Consider the following 15,809-nt stretch of genomic DNA (forward strand, 5'->3'; position numbering starts at 1 on the left):
GGATATAGTTCACGAATCACTGAAACATTCACTATCAATGTCACTGTCACTATCACTATCACTATCACTGCCACTATGGCTATGACTTTTGTCTTCATCAATGACCAGCAGAGAAGTCCACGAACTGCTAATGACAGTTATTTTGATTTATATGTGAGGGAACTTTTTCTATTGAGATTAGAGGATCTGAGCTTAAACTAATGAAGGTATATGGTGTGTGATCGAAAAAAAATTGTGATTGTTATTTATGTTTAGAAATGACTTTGTATTCTAGAATTTTAGGATGATATTTCGTTTCTTGCAAAATTTTGTGAATTTTTGGTTTATAAAACTCAGATTCACAGTTGAAAAAATATTGTAATTTGCCACGACAATAGCAATAATTGAGTTAATAGATTTCGTTTTCGTTAATAATATATTTTGCAGCTTTTAGGGAAATTTAGTAATTTCTAGTGGAAAAACAAGCAAAGGCTGGGGGAATTCCAGCACATGGGGCTGGCATCGCTGTAATGTAGTGTTCTCAGTGATTCTATGGTGTGAAGTGGACAAGTTTTACACATTCCCGAAAATATTTATCTTTCATATTAATACTGCCACATTTTGCGAAGATTAGAATTGTTCACATTGACAAAAAGAAGGTATGTATTTTACAACGTAAATTTTCAGTTAATATTGTTCTAGTTTTAGTGTGTCAGACGGTTATACCAGCGAAGACTTACATGAATCCCAATTTCACATTGTAGCTGCGATTCATAGTGAAAGAAATTAATTTTAATACCTAAATCTATACAGTTTATATGCATTCACCTTCTTACTTGATCATAGGCCTAAAATGAAAAGTCGTGCGTTATGTTGTGAAAGATTGTATCTATTTATGTGGGCCCGGAAACAAGATTAGCAACTACAATTTTCATTAAATGATGGGCACAGAAACACCATTTCATTACACGCACTAAAATCATTTGGGTAACCTAGGAAATGAACATAAACAGCTGCAGTGAGCAACGGTAATGTGTAGGCCTACTTAAACCGTTTTCCCACAAATATGATCTATTTGTATTTTTAATCTTCGATATATTCCCGGTACTGACATTTGATTTGGGTTTCGTTATTTAATGATCGAACTAATCAGAAAGTTACAATTAATGACTTTACAAATCTACATGTGACACATATTATTTAGGCTTAGTGCTTTTCTTCTGGAGAAAAAAAGGTGAAATTCTGTGTAAAATATATTATAGCAGACGAGAAGATGATTGCTGTCCATTGCATGGTAATTTTGTAGTTTTTAACCTCCTTTTCTTCTAACTTTAAGACTTTCAAATCCTAAATAGAATTCAAAGAAAAATTACGTTAAAAACATAATTATTAATACTGTAGGTTTATCGGTTCCATGATAAAAAAATACAAGAAAAAGTGCGTTCCACAGATAAAAAAACTGTTTAGGCCTTTATACACGCAACAGATATATATCTCGCACACCACACACAGGAATGACATCTACTTTTTTTTAGTAGCGACGGAATGATAACCTCGACCACACAATTTTCACTTTCATGCGCCATTACGATTATAAGAAATCTAATACTAATTTACATACATGGCGAGCGAAATTATGAAGAGATGATGCTAATTGGTTCTTAATTATTTCAGTTCCTTGGTGTGTTAAAATTGAAAATATTCAAATGCTCTTTGCATAAAATATTTTGAAAATTTAAATGTATTTTCGTTTGTTTTTGTTTACGTAAATAATGATGCACAATGGACCCAACTGGAATAAACCTTCGTACACAATACACCCTATATTCACACTGGTTTGGAGTGTTTTATTAAATAATGTATCCAATACTGATTAGAAAAACATGTTAAAATAATTATCCCTGCACCTTGAACTTTTACTAAGAAGACATTTTTAGCGAATTCAAGCAATTACTAACACGACATGCAACGGCATGGCTTAGTCCCGGCCTTATGCATGCGCTCGTGCCAGCTATTCATTATTAGTTTTTTATTTTAGTTGGTTTTTTAACGACGCTGTGTCAACTACTAGGTTATTTAGCGTCGATGAGATTGGTGATAGCGAGATGATATTTGGCGAGTTGAGGCCGAGGATTTGCCATAGATTACCTTGTATTCACATTACGGTTGGGTAAAACCTCGGAAAAAACCCAACCAGGTAATAAGTCCAAGTGGGGATCGAACCCGCGCCCGAACGCAACTTCAGACCGGCAGGCAAGCGTCTTAACCGACTGAGCCACGTCGGTGGCTTTCATTATTAGTAGAGACGAGAATTTCATGCACTATAAAATCCCAAAATATGTATGCATTCATGCACTATCAAACTATGAAACATGCACGATCATGCACTTTAAATTTTGTTCCAAATGTCTTTTTTCACTTCATTCTTTTTTGCAAAGTTAACACCTAACTACATTCCTAAATTGGTTTCTGTGAGGTTCCTGTGCTTGTCGGTCAATATGTTTTTGTAGGCAGAGAATGACCTCTCTACATCGCAAGAAGTTATAGGTGCAAACTTAAATGAATATGACAATGTCAGGTCAATTCTTCATTCAACTTTTCGCCACAAATAACCTTCTTCACTGAACAAAAGAATCCGTAGTCCGGGTTCGCGTTTATGACCCTGTTTAGTTTATTTTAAAGAAGTTTTTTTAATGTTTTACAAATAACTGTCATAGAAAATATTCGGAAAGAGAATAGCAGTACTTACGTCTTTACTGCATCAATCGAAGAATACGATGTCCCTAAATAATCTAATAAAATCTTTTCCTTAATCCACTGTGCAAAGAGTACACTTTTGGAACCTTTGATTGGAGGCATATTAGAACCACATTAACACATGCAAACAGAATAAACAAACACATTAACCACTTACGAGGTTCACAACACTGCAAAGACACAGTTTAGCGAATGTTTCCAATTTTAGAAGAATCTAAATTGGTACTTGTACTGGAAACGGGAAGGAGTATTTACAACCTCCCTGAAAAAGAATGCTTTTGACCTAAATTATTTGTCGGCAGTTTCCTTGAACTCTCTATTTTTCCTTTCTACTATTCTCAAAATATCCAAAGTAATAAATCTATTTATGACACGCAGTTTGTAGAGGGTCGTAGGTAGTGTTGTAAAAGTGAACTTCCGTCGTCGATAAAGTGTTGCACTTCCGTCCAGGGAAATGTCCTCTTTCCTGTGCAAATCTTAACATTTTATTCAATTTTTGTTATTTCATTTTTTTTTCTTTTCCTCCTTCAGTCATGATTCCTGAAGTTAAAATAAGGAACATAAAAATCGAGAAACTGAGGTGTCCACTCAAAACCATTATAACATGCATTTAAACTCAATATAATGTATATTATATTCATGATTAAGCTAAACATTTCTTAAATATGCATTATGCATGTTTTTATCCTCAAAAAGGCCAAAACATGCAAATATGCACGAAAAAGTACACTATATTTGGAACCGGAAAGTAATGCAATGGATAAGTACTAAGTTTGAGCTATGTCCTATATTCCTATAAAACATGCATTTGCATGAAATTCTCGCCTCTAATTATTAGGAATTTTGTAATACTGGCCTAAATCATTTCATTGTATTTGATTTAAACCCATTATTAATGACTCGTTGTAATGGATAGTTTAACTCAAAGAATAACAAAGGAATATTTCGAGGGCTCGAATTGGATCGTGGCGGAACGGAACGGCACTGTCGGTACTTCTTTGTTTTGTTAGTGTATTAGTTTTAACTCTCGCTAATTTATAATAGTCTTGTGACATGCCTTTTATATGATATGATTGATATGATATGATATGATATGATATGATATGATATGATATGATATGATATGATATGATATGATATGATATGATATATGATATGATATGATATGATATATGAGATGAGATGATATATGATATGATATAACTCATAAATTTGTTACGTTCTCATGTTCTCTCTCTTTTATTTTATTGCTGAAACTCATGTTTACAATATCATGCTCTTTCAACTAAATTCCTTAATAAATAATATATATATTTGTGTTAGAAGAAAATACTGATATTTGACCATTTTTTAAAAAGAATTTATTTTTTTCAGACAATCTATCAAAGGTAGAGAATTGATCTTGCATCATATTGTAGATATGACATGCATAAATATACAAAAAAATCATCACAGCGTGTTGGATAGTTTTTGAGTTATGTGGGAAACGCTTCATCACTGCACAGTAAATTGAATTTTGGAAAAAGAAATGTAAAAATATTTTTTTTAATCGTAGAATTTTTTTTCCTATAGCAGAAGGTCAATGTTTTACACATACTAATTTTCATTTTTGTTCAAGATACAGTATTGCAGGAAAAAATGTTGAATATTTCCAAAATTTTATTGCTGTAAGCTGTACCTAATCTCTTAAGATCATTTTTTTATTTGTTATTTTATTGCGTTATTTTACGACGCTGTATTAACATCTAGGTTATTCAGCGTCTGAATGAAATGAAGGTGATAATGCCGGTGAAATGAGTCCGGGGTCCAGCACCGAAAGTTACCCAGCATTTGTTCGTATTGGGTTGAGGGAAAACCCCGGAAAAAAACCTCAACCAGGTAACTTGCGCCGACCGGGATTCGAACCCGGGCCACCTGGTTTCGCGGCCAGACGCGCTGACCGTTACTCCACAGGTGTGGACTTAAGATCATTTTGTTTTATAATGATGTCATTAATAAAACTGCTTGCAGAGCAAAAGGACTAACAAAATATACCTAAAATGAAATTGTTACAATAGTAACCATAACGACAGTGCTTCTATACAGGGTTATTCACAAGGGGTTACCCCAGTTACGGAGCGTATTTCTGGCGAAATTCTGAGCCGTAACTTTTCTCATTATTTCCAGAGTTCCACTAATTTGAAGTTGTTGAAAATACATTTTTTCTTTAGTTTGAAGGGTAAAAGAATATTTCAAATAGAGAATTAACCATTCAGAAGTATATTTTCTTTAATAACTAGTATTCTGTAGCTAAAAAGTATTGTTAATTCCTTTGTGAGGATTTGTTTTCCCAATGTTTAACTAAAAATTACATTATTCTTACAACCTTATCACAACTATTTTTACAGATCAAACGACTTCTAGCAACTTGATTCTTTAGAGTTAAATTTCGCATCCTAATGTACAGTCTTGAAAAGTTGACAAGACGTGATTTCTAATAATTATTGTGATAAATGCGTAAGAAAAATATAATTCTGTAGTTAAAAATTTGAAATAAATTCTTTACGAAGCAACTGTGGAGTTAACAACACATTCTTAGCTTTATAATACCAGCCAATTAAATAAATTATAATTCTGAATAGTCCATTCTCTAATTGTAATACTCTTTTACCCTTAAAACTAAAGAAAAAGGGTATTTTTAACAACTTCAAATTAATATAACTCTGAAAATATTAAGAACCCATGTTTATATGGAATTTTTTTCTCAATATGCCTTCGGGAATATGCGGTAACTCCTCTTGAAACATCCATATAAAACAAAAATGAAGCCGTGCATAGTGATAAAAAATATGCTGTGTGGGGTGTAAATTAAAATTGTTTCCGATGACGTGATAATTTACCAGAATTTTATGCAAAAAAAAATATATATATTTTTTTTCCAAGAACGTGTTCCTTTCTAAATAAAAGTCTTGACGTGTCTGGACATTTTATTCAATATTTCCACATTCAATTTTAATTGCAGTTTACCTCTACTTATTTATTATTTATTTAATGTGACGGAGGTAAGGCCAACATATCCTTTCTGCTATACCGCTAGAAATACAAATACAAAAAGGACTAAATGCAGAGAGAGAATAAAATAATGAAAATAAATAAAAGTACAAGTATAAATACAAAAAGGGAGAAGGACGAAAATACAAATACACAGATGTAATCATAATATTTACAAATAAAATATATTAAAGTATGTGAATTACGTAATATATTAAAGTTATGAACTTACTAAACATCTAGAGGTAAGTAACTGATTGCACAAATTTCAAAAGAAGCAAATGAGTAAAAATTTCAAAACTTTTACGATACACTTAAGTTAAAATGTTCATTGCATTCTATTTAATTCAATAAGAAAATGCTTACCAAACTTGTTTTTCAATATGAATTAACCCTCCTGCTACCAAGGTTTATTACAACTTATTAATACTACAATTATCCTCATCAAAATCATATACCAATCTTTGTTAAGCATGTGGAATATCCAATAATTTATGATTATTGACTGTAGACCTCCAGAAAATGTAAAAATGTGTAATAATCGTCCTATTTTTAAAATACAGGGTGGTTCAAAATTCCCGTTCCATATTGTTGAAAATGTACATCAAAATTAAATGGTTATAATAATATAAATAACAATATAAATAATGATGTAAATAACACAAACGAAAATAATCTGGAATCAAACGAACTCAGCTGTGATGAAAATTAAGCTACAGAATGAATTTAATATCCTGGAATTTTCATGACACAGAATACCAAGGGAGGTAACGAGATCACCCCACATGAATAAAGCGAATTGCTACTTAAAGTAGATGAATTATTTACATTATTCTTGTTTAAAAATGTTAGTAGGCATATAACGGACAAATATAGGGTGGATGGTAACCTTTTACAATCCTTCTGGGATATGACATCTCGAATTATGACAAACAAGAAAGTCTAATAATATTTTGTTCTCAGAAGGGCGGTTTTCGAAAAAAAATGATCGTTTTTGACTTGAAATTATGATTAAGTCTTTTCATGAATCTGCTCAAAATTGGATTTTATCTTATGTAGGACGATAGAGTAAGCTATGTATGGTCAGGTATTTGCATAGAAGATAACACATATTTCGAATAAATCGAGTGAATAATCGTATACACATTGCATGGGAACAGGGCAGTGACACGCTGGCAACACTGTTTCTGACGTACGCAAACCATGTGGCCGAGCTAGGTGTTCGGAGCGGACGATAAGCTTACATTCTCTTCGTCATTAGTTGCAGGCTACGTGCAGTTCGAGGCAGTTAAAACACAACGAGTTGCCACAGTTTTCCAATTGTGAGTATCTGGACATTTATTCTACTGTATTATTGATGAAATTTCCTTATAATGTAACGGAAACTACGTGTTTATTCGTACTAAATTTAGTGCTGAAACGATACAATAACGAACGTTTCATCGTAGATAACGAATAACATAGTTCATGTAATTAATATGTTACGATTACATAAATTTTGATTTGACTGCATTCTCAACAGATGTTTTTGTTTACAAAACGGTATGTGTACATCCTCTCAAACCCCCTGTCAAGTAGATGAATGGCGGGTTCGATTCCCGGTCGGGGCAAGTTACCTGGTTGAGGTTTTTTCCGGGGTTTTCCCTCAACCCAATATGAGCAAATGCTGGGTAACTTTCGGTGCTCGACCCCGGACTCATTTCACCGGCATTGTCACCTTCATCTCATTCAGATGCTAAATAACCTAAGCTGTTGATAAAGCGTCGTAAAATAACCTATAAAAATAGATGAATGGAGCGGCATTCAATAGACTATGCTGGGGTGCAATGATCTCGCGGAGTAAACACTGCTACTGTCTACAACGTTGCAACATTGCAACATTGGTTTTCTGGAAATTTTATAAAAACTATTGGTCGTATAAAAATATTATTTGACAAAACGTTCCCAAATGATATGAACTGTTATGTGTGTGAAGGATTACCTTCCACTCTGTATATGGAATTTCAAATATAAATATGGAGGACAATGGAAACAATACTAAAAATTCATCAATGGGGTAATCCTATTACTCCCCTTGGTAGCAGGAGGGTTAAATCCGACAGTCTCTGATGCACCGAGTTAGGGTATTCCACGAATGCGATTGCGATATAGTGAATAATGATGGTTATGTTGATGGTTTGTGCGTTGGTATGCCCAGTAACATGTGTCATTTTCGCGCATGTTATTTTTTCAACCAGAGTGCTCTTTCCTCTTTCCTATAACACATTATTGTTAAATATCATTAAAAAAGCCACATATTTCATCTGTAGACATTAATAAGAAACGGACCTTTATTTTGATTAATGTAATAAACGCTACTGAAGTAGTTTGCACAGAACTGTACATGTTTCGTTTTCGAAATACCGAATCATAAGTTATCTATTTGAGCAGAACTGTGTGTGTGTGTGTGTGTGTACTGTAAATTAAAGAAGAACAGGAACTTTAGCAGGATTGAGAGTATTTTGTAACAAGACGATCCGAACACATGTAAATTTTCGTTTTGCAAAGGAATTTTACAACGTTACATTTGTTCGGATCAAATTTCTACATATTTAAAGGACAAAACTAAAATTCTTTCAATCATTTGTCATAATACATTGCTCTCTTAAATTGACTGAGTATATCTGAACATACTGGGAATTAGACCAAATCAATGGCTTCCCCAAAACACGCAATGAAATGTTTTATGTAAAACAATTTTTATCTCTAAAAGGAAGCAAAAACGAGCAAAATTGTAATAAAAGTCTGTTTGAAATATCTCAAATAATAACCCCCTGAAGTTAATGACATTATTTACAGTTCACCCTATATATATATATGTAAGATTTTATTGTGGTTATGTATCGAGTTGTCGTAAACATATTCAGAAGAGGAATGAAATTTTTTTCGAAATAGGTTTAAGTGCAGGATATTTGGAACTTATAACGTATGCAGAAAATCATTTTTGATTGTCATTTCTATATTATGTGGATACATTATTATCACATCCATGGCATCACAATGCTAGTAATGTCATTTGTTGAATAAGTTATGAACAGTTTTTCAGCTTTTCTCAAATTTACCGTTTTTGGACTATGGCCCTTCTGGAACGGAGCGATTCATTTATGACATGTGCCTATCAGATTCAATTCCCATTCACAGGAAAACTTACTAAGTACTTTTAAAGAACTTAAAAATCATCTCTATGACTAGGATTAATCCTACGAAAATGAAATTCAATGGTCGTCGTCTTCCTAACAAGTATTAGGCCGAGTGGCCTGTTATGGTCACAAACTAGAATTTTCAGTCCATCTCTTCTTCGGACGACCCAGAGATCTTTTGCCATGCGGATGGTAATGAAACAGTGCTTTTGGAATTCTGCAGCGATCCATTCGTTCGAGATGACCCTTCCACTGAAGTTGATATTTGCTGATGAACTGCATAATGGGTTCTATTTGAAGTTCTTGCATTATGTCCTCATTTTTTTATGATCCCAGGAGTATATCCAGCTGTTGCTCTCATGAACCTCATCTCACTTTCTATTATTCTACTGACATCTTTATTCTTCACAGTCCACGCTTCACTACCATAGCTTAATACTGGCTTTGGTAAGGGCAGTAAACACTAGGTCATAGATGTCTAATTGTAACGTGTACAAGGTAACCCCTGGCGTAAGCAACCCGCAACGCATATTCTTTAAGGTCGTTTTTCCTATTTTATATGGAAAGTTTCTGACCTTAGCAGAGCGTCCTTGACGTGCAGTATCTCCTGGTTCTATAGATGTTTGGACACCCAGTCATTAGGTTATCAAGGTTGACCAACAATATCATATTTACCCGCGTATTTTCCCACTTGGTGTAATCTCTCGTGCAAAATTTTGAGGACTTTTCTTCCAATTATGTTTTTCTCCTGTTATTTCAACTTCTAACGTTAAAGAAATTTTCCATTTCCCTTCAAAAGCGTCTATCGTGAAGATAACAAGTATCGTAAAATTACGCATGAAAACCGTCCCTTCTACAGATAAAAAAATCAATGACGATACGGAAGATGATGATTTGTTATCTGATAAAAGTGGTGAAGTATATATATATATATATATATATATATATATATATATATATATATATATATATATATATATATAGGGTAAAGGTTGGTAATATTATGATACTAATAATATTATAATAGTTGTTTTTTAAATTTTTTTTACAATTTTACTGATTAAGAGGAAGATCGGTTTTTTGTGCCGTATTAAGGGAATGTTTATGGACAAGTTTCTGCACAAAACCGGTCCTTCTCTCGCTCTGTAAAATTGTAAAAAATTCTCAAATAGTAATATCTTAATATTATTAGTATCACAACTTACCAACCTTTACCATATATGTTTATTTTTTACGTAATTAATAAGTTAGTTTTGATACGAATATATTTCGCTCTAATTTTAACAGCATGACTAGATGTTAAACAAGGTTAGAATACCGACATGCAGCGAAATTGCTTATACATATTATGTTGGGTTGATGTAAAAGTTCGTATCGTTTTTTCACTGTGACAGACGTTTTTATTTGAGATGAATAGAAGAGATAAATTAATCAGTAATAGTTGACCTCGGTAGCGTAGTTGATGTAGCGCTGGCCTTCTATGCTCCAGGTTGCGGGTTCGATGCTGGGCCAGGTCGATGGTATTTAAGTGTGTTTAAATGCGATAGGCTCATATCAGTAGATTTACTGGTATGTAAAAGAACTCCTGCGGGACAAAATTCCGGCACACCGGCGACGCTGATGTAACCTCTGCAGTTGCGAGCGTCGTTAAATAAAGCGTAATTGAATTTTTTAATGACTAATATTCTCCTACATTATCTCTCTGCCAACTAGTAATTCTTCGATTCCGCGTCTGAATAAATCTGCTGGTTTGGAGTTAAAGAAGTCGTCAAACCAAATTTGTAAAGCAACCCGGACAGAGCACTCACCCCGCAAATCACTGCGACGTTTAGCACAAGAGGTTAATATTTCCAAGACGTCAGCTTTTGTGGCAACGAAACTTCTGAAACTTAAGCCGTACAGGGTAACTGTAGTCCATGCTTTACAACCACAAGATCCTGTAAATAGGGTTAATTATTGCAATTGGTTTTGCAGTCTTTTCATAATGGCAACGTGGACCCACTTTTAACGTTCTTCACTGATGAAGCGTGGTTTCATCTTCACGGTCACGTTTCTACTCAGAACAATAGATCTTGGGCTACCGAAAATCCCCATATTATTCATGAAGTTCCTCACCACGCTGTAAAGGTTGGGATTTGGTGTGCAGTGAGTGCGAGTAGAATTATCGGTCCTATACTGGGTGTTCAGTTCAAAGTGTGTCATGGCTCGCTGTATGCCGTCATGTGGCTAGTCGATGAGCCTAGAGAATTCAATCCTCCTACACTTCCGCAGAGGTGTATTACTTATGTGCCAGAGAAGTTGCCTAGCAAGTACGGCGTTCATTCAGAAAAGTACTTACCGATACGTACGGTAACGCCGGTAGTGGCAGAAATGTGAACTGTTTCGAAATATGTACTGAGGTGAGTTTTTTCTTACTGTCGGGATATGTGGAGAGAGAGTTAAGACGATTACTTACGTATTTGTTGACATTAACTTCGACGGTCAACATTTGATTTGTGTTGTGGAATGTTGCCGTACGCAACCGATGATAACAAATACCCTGCGTACGACTTGCCCGCCCAAAACACAGTTCGAAAGAGGTTATGGTAGCACACAGACCTACAGACCGCCATCTGTTGCTACGACGTTCAAGTTATACCGTACACGTTCTCAAGTTCAGATTGAACGCCTTGATTATTAGGCAACTTCTCTGACACAAAAGCTGAAACTCGCTTCAAATCGCTGACTCATCAACAGTGACGTCATGACACACTTTGAAATGAACACCCAGTATATTTCGACACAAAAGTTGATTCACACGTTTATGTAACTTCAATTTTAAATAATTTTTTCCGCAACTAAAAACAAATGAACGATTGAATGGCTGGTTTCAGCAGGATTCAGCTACAGAGCACACCGCTGCGAATTCTATGCATGAATTGCGAAGTGTGTTGGTGACAGAATAATTAGTCGAGGATTGTTGCCACACCGTTCCCCTGACCTATCTCCATGCGATTTTTATTTATGGGGAACGTTAAAGAATAAAGTGTACGCATCAAATCCGCACACGTTACAACAGTGATGGGCGAAATGAACGCAACCCACAAGACAGGATTTAAATGGCAACTACATACTGTGGGAGGGGTTGCACTCTACAGTGCAGTGACGGATTTACAGACAATTGCGCCACTACACTTCTACCTACCAATTGTAATTAGAATAGTCAATTCACGTGATATTTAATTAATCATTTTTCAAAGAAATTTCTTCGAAATTGGGATTTATATCTGTACATGGTATTTTCAGTTGCGCAAGGAGATGACCATCGCTTAAGCGGGATCTGTAGCTGGGCTTTATAAATTTCATTTTAGAAAACAGCTGTTCGCACTGGTAGGTTGATGAATACATACCGTCATTTCCCATAACTATGGCCCTGGAACACAACTATGGTCCACGATACAACCATTCAAAGATCATTGTAGAAGTAACATAGACCATACGTAGATAGCTGCAGTGACTTGAATTCAAACTACAGTACAGCAAGAATATAGATAAACGAGGTACTACGTTATGGAGTACAAAATTTGAATAGTTGTATCGTGGGCAATAGTTATTTTTCAGGACCATAGTTATGGGAAATGACGGTACTCATTATTTTTGAAGCAAACTAAGTAGTGGATATGTAGTACTGGACATCTTTTAAAAAATTTTAGCCCCCAGTAGACCTTCATATTCTGCTTTCAAGAAGCCATCATTCTGCAAATCCAGTACCTCTAACTGCAATTCTGGGATAACATTTTCAATTTAAACATGAAAAGGAATGCCAAAAATATTTAAATCTTTCTTCATCCTTTGAAAATCACTGAATCTGTGTTCTTTGAACTCGTATAACAGGTGATCTATTTTAAGAATGTACATATTTAAGTTCGCGTCCTGAATATTTGTAACTTATCCTAAACATGAGAAATGAAAGAACCGCCTTTCTTGTAAGTGTGATACCCTCTCGATTCATATGATTCTGCGAAAGACATTGTGTCACTAATGAAGCTCCGAAGTACAACAATCCAGTATAATCCGCCACGTACACGCGCAGTAATTTCATGGAGTGGGTGAAGGGGAAAGTAGGGGGTAAGTTTGATGCTTCGCTGAGGTCTGACGTCACTGCGGCAATGCCGCAGGAATGCCCACCATTGCGTTACAAGAATTGAAGGACAACATCACGAGAGAAATACAGGCAATCAGTCAACATGAACTTTTGCGAGTGAACCAGAATTGTTTTCGGAGATATATTGAATGTGTTCGAGTTGAAGGTCATCACTTTCAACATCTGTTTTGATGCAGGTAAGCCTAATGTTAGTAGAGTAGTTAGTGTTCCGTACCCATAAATTGCCGGTCGTTTACGTGTAACTCTGGCGGCAGGCGCGCCATCTTCACCTAGTCTAAGGCCGCCGCGGAACGGTCCGGCCGAGCTACGAACGCAATGTACTTTTACTGTGGCAATACGGTCGAGCGCCACTGCTTGTCTTCACTAGGACTCTATAAACAGTGGGTATAATCGTCCGCTATTTTGACTCTCGTTGCCGTTGGCAGCAAGAAGACGAGAACGATGTAGCTCCTATGATATTCAATCAATCGCGTTGTAATTTTTAGGAATCATAGATAAATGTCTAAGGGAAGATCAGAAAGAATCGAAATCAGTTTTTTTTTTTTTTTTTGGAAAGTGAGATAGAAATTACTAACTTCGAAGTGATCTGTCAAAATGAATATTGACACCCTCAAAAGTTGACAAGCGGCAAACATTTTTATTTTTCACTTTACGTGAGGAGGTCAAAGCGAGGGAAGTGTTTAGAAAGAATGGATATTACTTTTAAAAGTGGTTGCTACTCAAAGTCTTTACAGGTTTCAGAGTTACGGCGGGTTAACAAAGGAGCGTTTTTGCTTGGCGGAGGAGTGAAGACTCAATTTTTGTCTGTTAAAGAAGAGGTGAAAATTGGTTCTTATAGAAATCTTCGCGCTGCTTTCAATGTTTACAAAATCATGAGCTGAGAGAGTCGAGGTACTACTTGACATTTTTGGTGAAAATGAGTCTGTTTTATCGAAATGGATTATATTTGTCATGTACTTGTAACCGATAGGACATTATGAATATTTGTTATTCTTTGTATTGGAAATTCAAGACAATCCGTATATGCAGGCATCACTCCGTACATTAGTGAATGACGAGTTGCATAAGTACCGGGCATTAATAGTACACAAAACGTGAAAAAATAAAACAAATTAATGTGTCTTACATACGATTGCGAAACGTAATACCAATTTTTAACTTCTGTGAAAGTATTTTGGTAATTGAAGGCGGGAATGTGACGGAGCTCCCTTGTTAGTTTTAAACATCTGGATAAATCCCACTTTCAAAGCACTTATTAATTAATCTAGAAACTGGAAATGAAATTTCGTAAACAATCTTCTTTAAAATATAGTTCGAGATACCATACAAATCACAAGACTTAGATATCTGAAGAAATCTTAATGTCTTAATAACATCAGATGGGTAAACCATTCTATTCATAATATTCTACGAAATGGAAATATAAAAATTTGAGATTTATCTTTCAAAGAGGTGGAAAATTCATATATCTTGGAGCAACAGTAACAAATATAAATGATACTCGGGAGGAAATTAAACGCAGAATTAATATGGGAAATGCCTGTTATTATTCGGCTGAGAAGCTTTTGTCATCTAGTTTGCCGTCAAAAAATTTGAAAGTTAGAAATTTATAAAACAGTTATATTACCGGTTGTTCTGTTTGGTTGTGAAACTAGGACTCTCACTTTGAAAGAGGAACGGAAATTAAGGGTGTTTGAGAATAAAGTTCTTAGGAAAATATTTGGGGTTAAAAGAGATGAAGTTACAGGAGAATGGAGAAAGTTACACAACGCAGAACTGCATGCATTGTATTCTTCACCTGACATAATTAGGAACATTAAATCCAGACGTTAGAGATGGGCAGAACATGTAGCACGTATGGGCGAATCCAGAAATGCATATAGAGTGTTAGTTAGGAGGCCGGAGGGAAAAAGACCTTTGGGGAGGCCGAGACGTAGATGGGAGGATAATATTAAAATGCATTTGAGGGAGGTGGGATATGGTGATAGAAATTGGATTAATCTTGCACTTGGTAGGGACCGATGACGGGCTTATGTGAGGGTGGCAATGAACCTGCGGGTTCCTTAAAAGCCATTTGTAAGTAAGGGAAATAATTAAATGAACCTCTACGTCAATTCTATGTTTAAGCAAAGTCTTAGAATTTTTTAAATACTGAAAATTCATTTTTTGTTTTAACCCCAACACTGAATCAATATAAAATATATTAAAATCGTCAGGAGAAAAACTCAACAGACTATCATTATCAGTAGTTCTGGTTTCATTATGACCAATTTTCCAAGAGGCTTTACATATATCGGTAGCATTTATAATATAATTATCATTTCATAATCGTTTAGCGTCTATAACAGCTTGCCTGTAATCTTTCACCATTTAGGATACACTACTCCTATTGTAACATTATTGGTACTTTTCCAATTGTATAAATGACATAAATAGCCTATAATATGATTTTTTTAATTGTGGCGTACACCATTTAATTAATGATTTTGTATGACTTGCATTATGTAAATTAGAAACAGGAGAAAAATAATGAAATAAAGAAATAAAGGCATTAAATTAGTTAAAATCATCATTGCGATCCATATCAGTTAAAAGAACAGGCCTATCCCAGTCAGTAAAATATAACAAATCTCTTAAAATTTAAAATTATCAATACTATTTGCACGTAAACACCTGAAAGCATGTTTAATATTATCTCCAGGCTCACATTCTTTTGAAAG

The 15,809-nt window shown here is 34.8% G+C and overlaps 1 protein-coding gene across 1 annotated transcript in view; it reads right to left on the reverse strand.

Annotated features, from left to right (window-relative positions):
• The window catches only part of LOC138707738 (cell adhesion molecule Dscam1-like), a 136,950-nt gene that overhangs the window by 30,296 nt on the left and 90,845 nt on the right, over positions 1-15,809 (reverse strand). The window lies entirely within an intron of this gene.

The sequence above is a fragment of the Periplaneta americana genome, chromosome 10 (genome assembly GCF_040183065.1).
Source record: "Periplaneta americana isolate PAMFEO1 chromosome 10, P.americana_PAMFEO1_priV1, whole genome shotgun sequence".
Taxonomy (NCBI): domain Eukaryota; kingdom Metazoa; phylum Arthropoda; class Insecta; order Blattodea; family Blattidae; genus Periplaneta; species Periplaneta americana.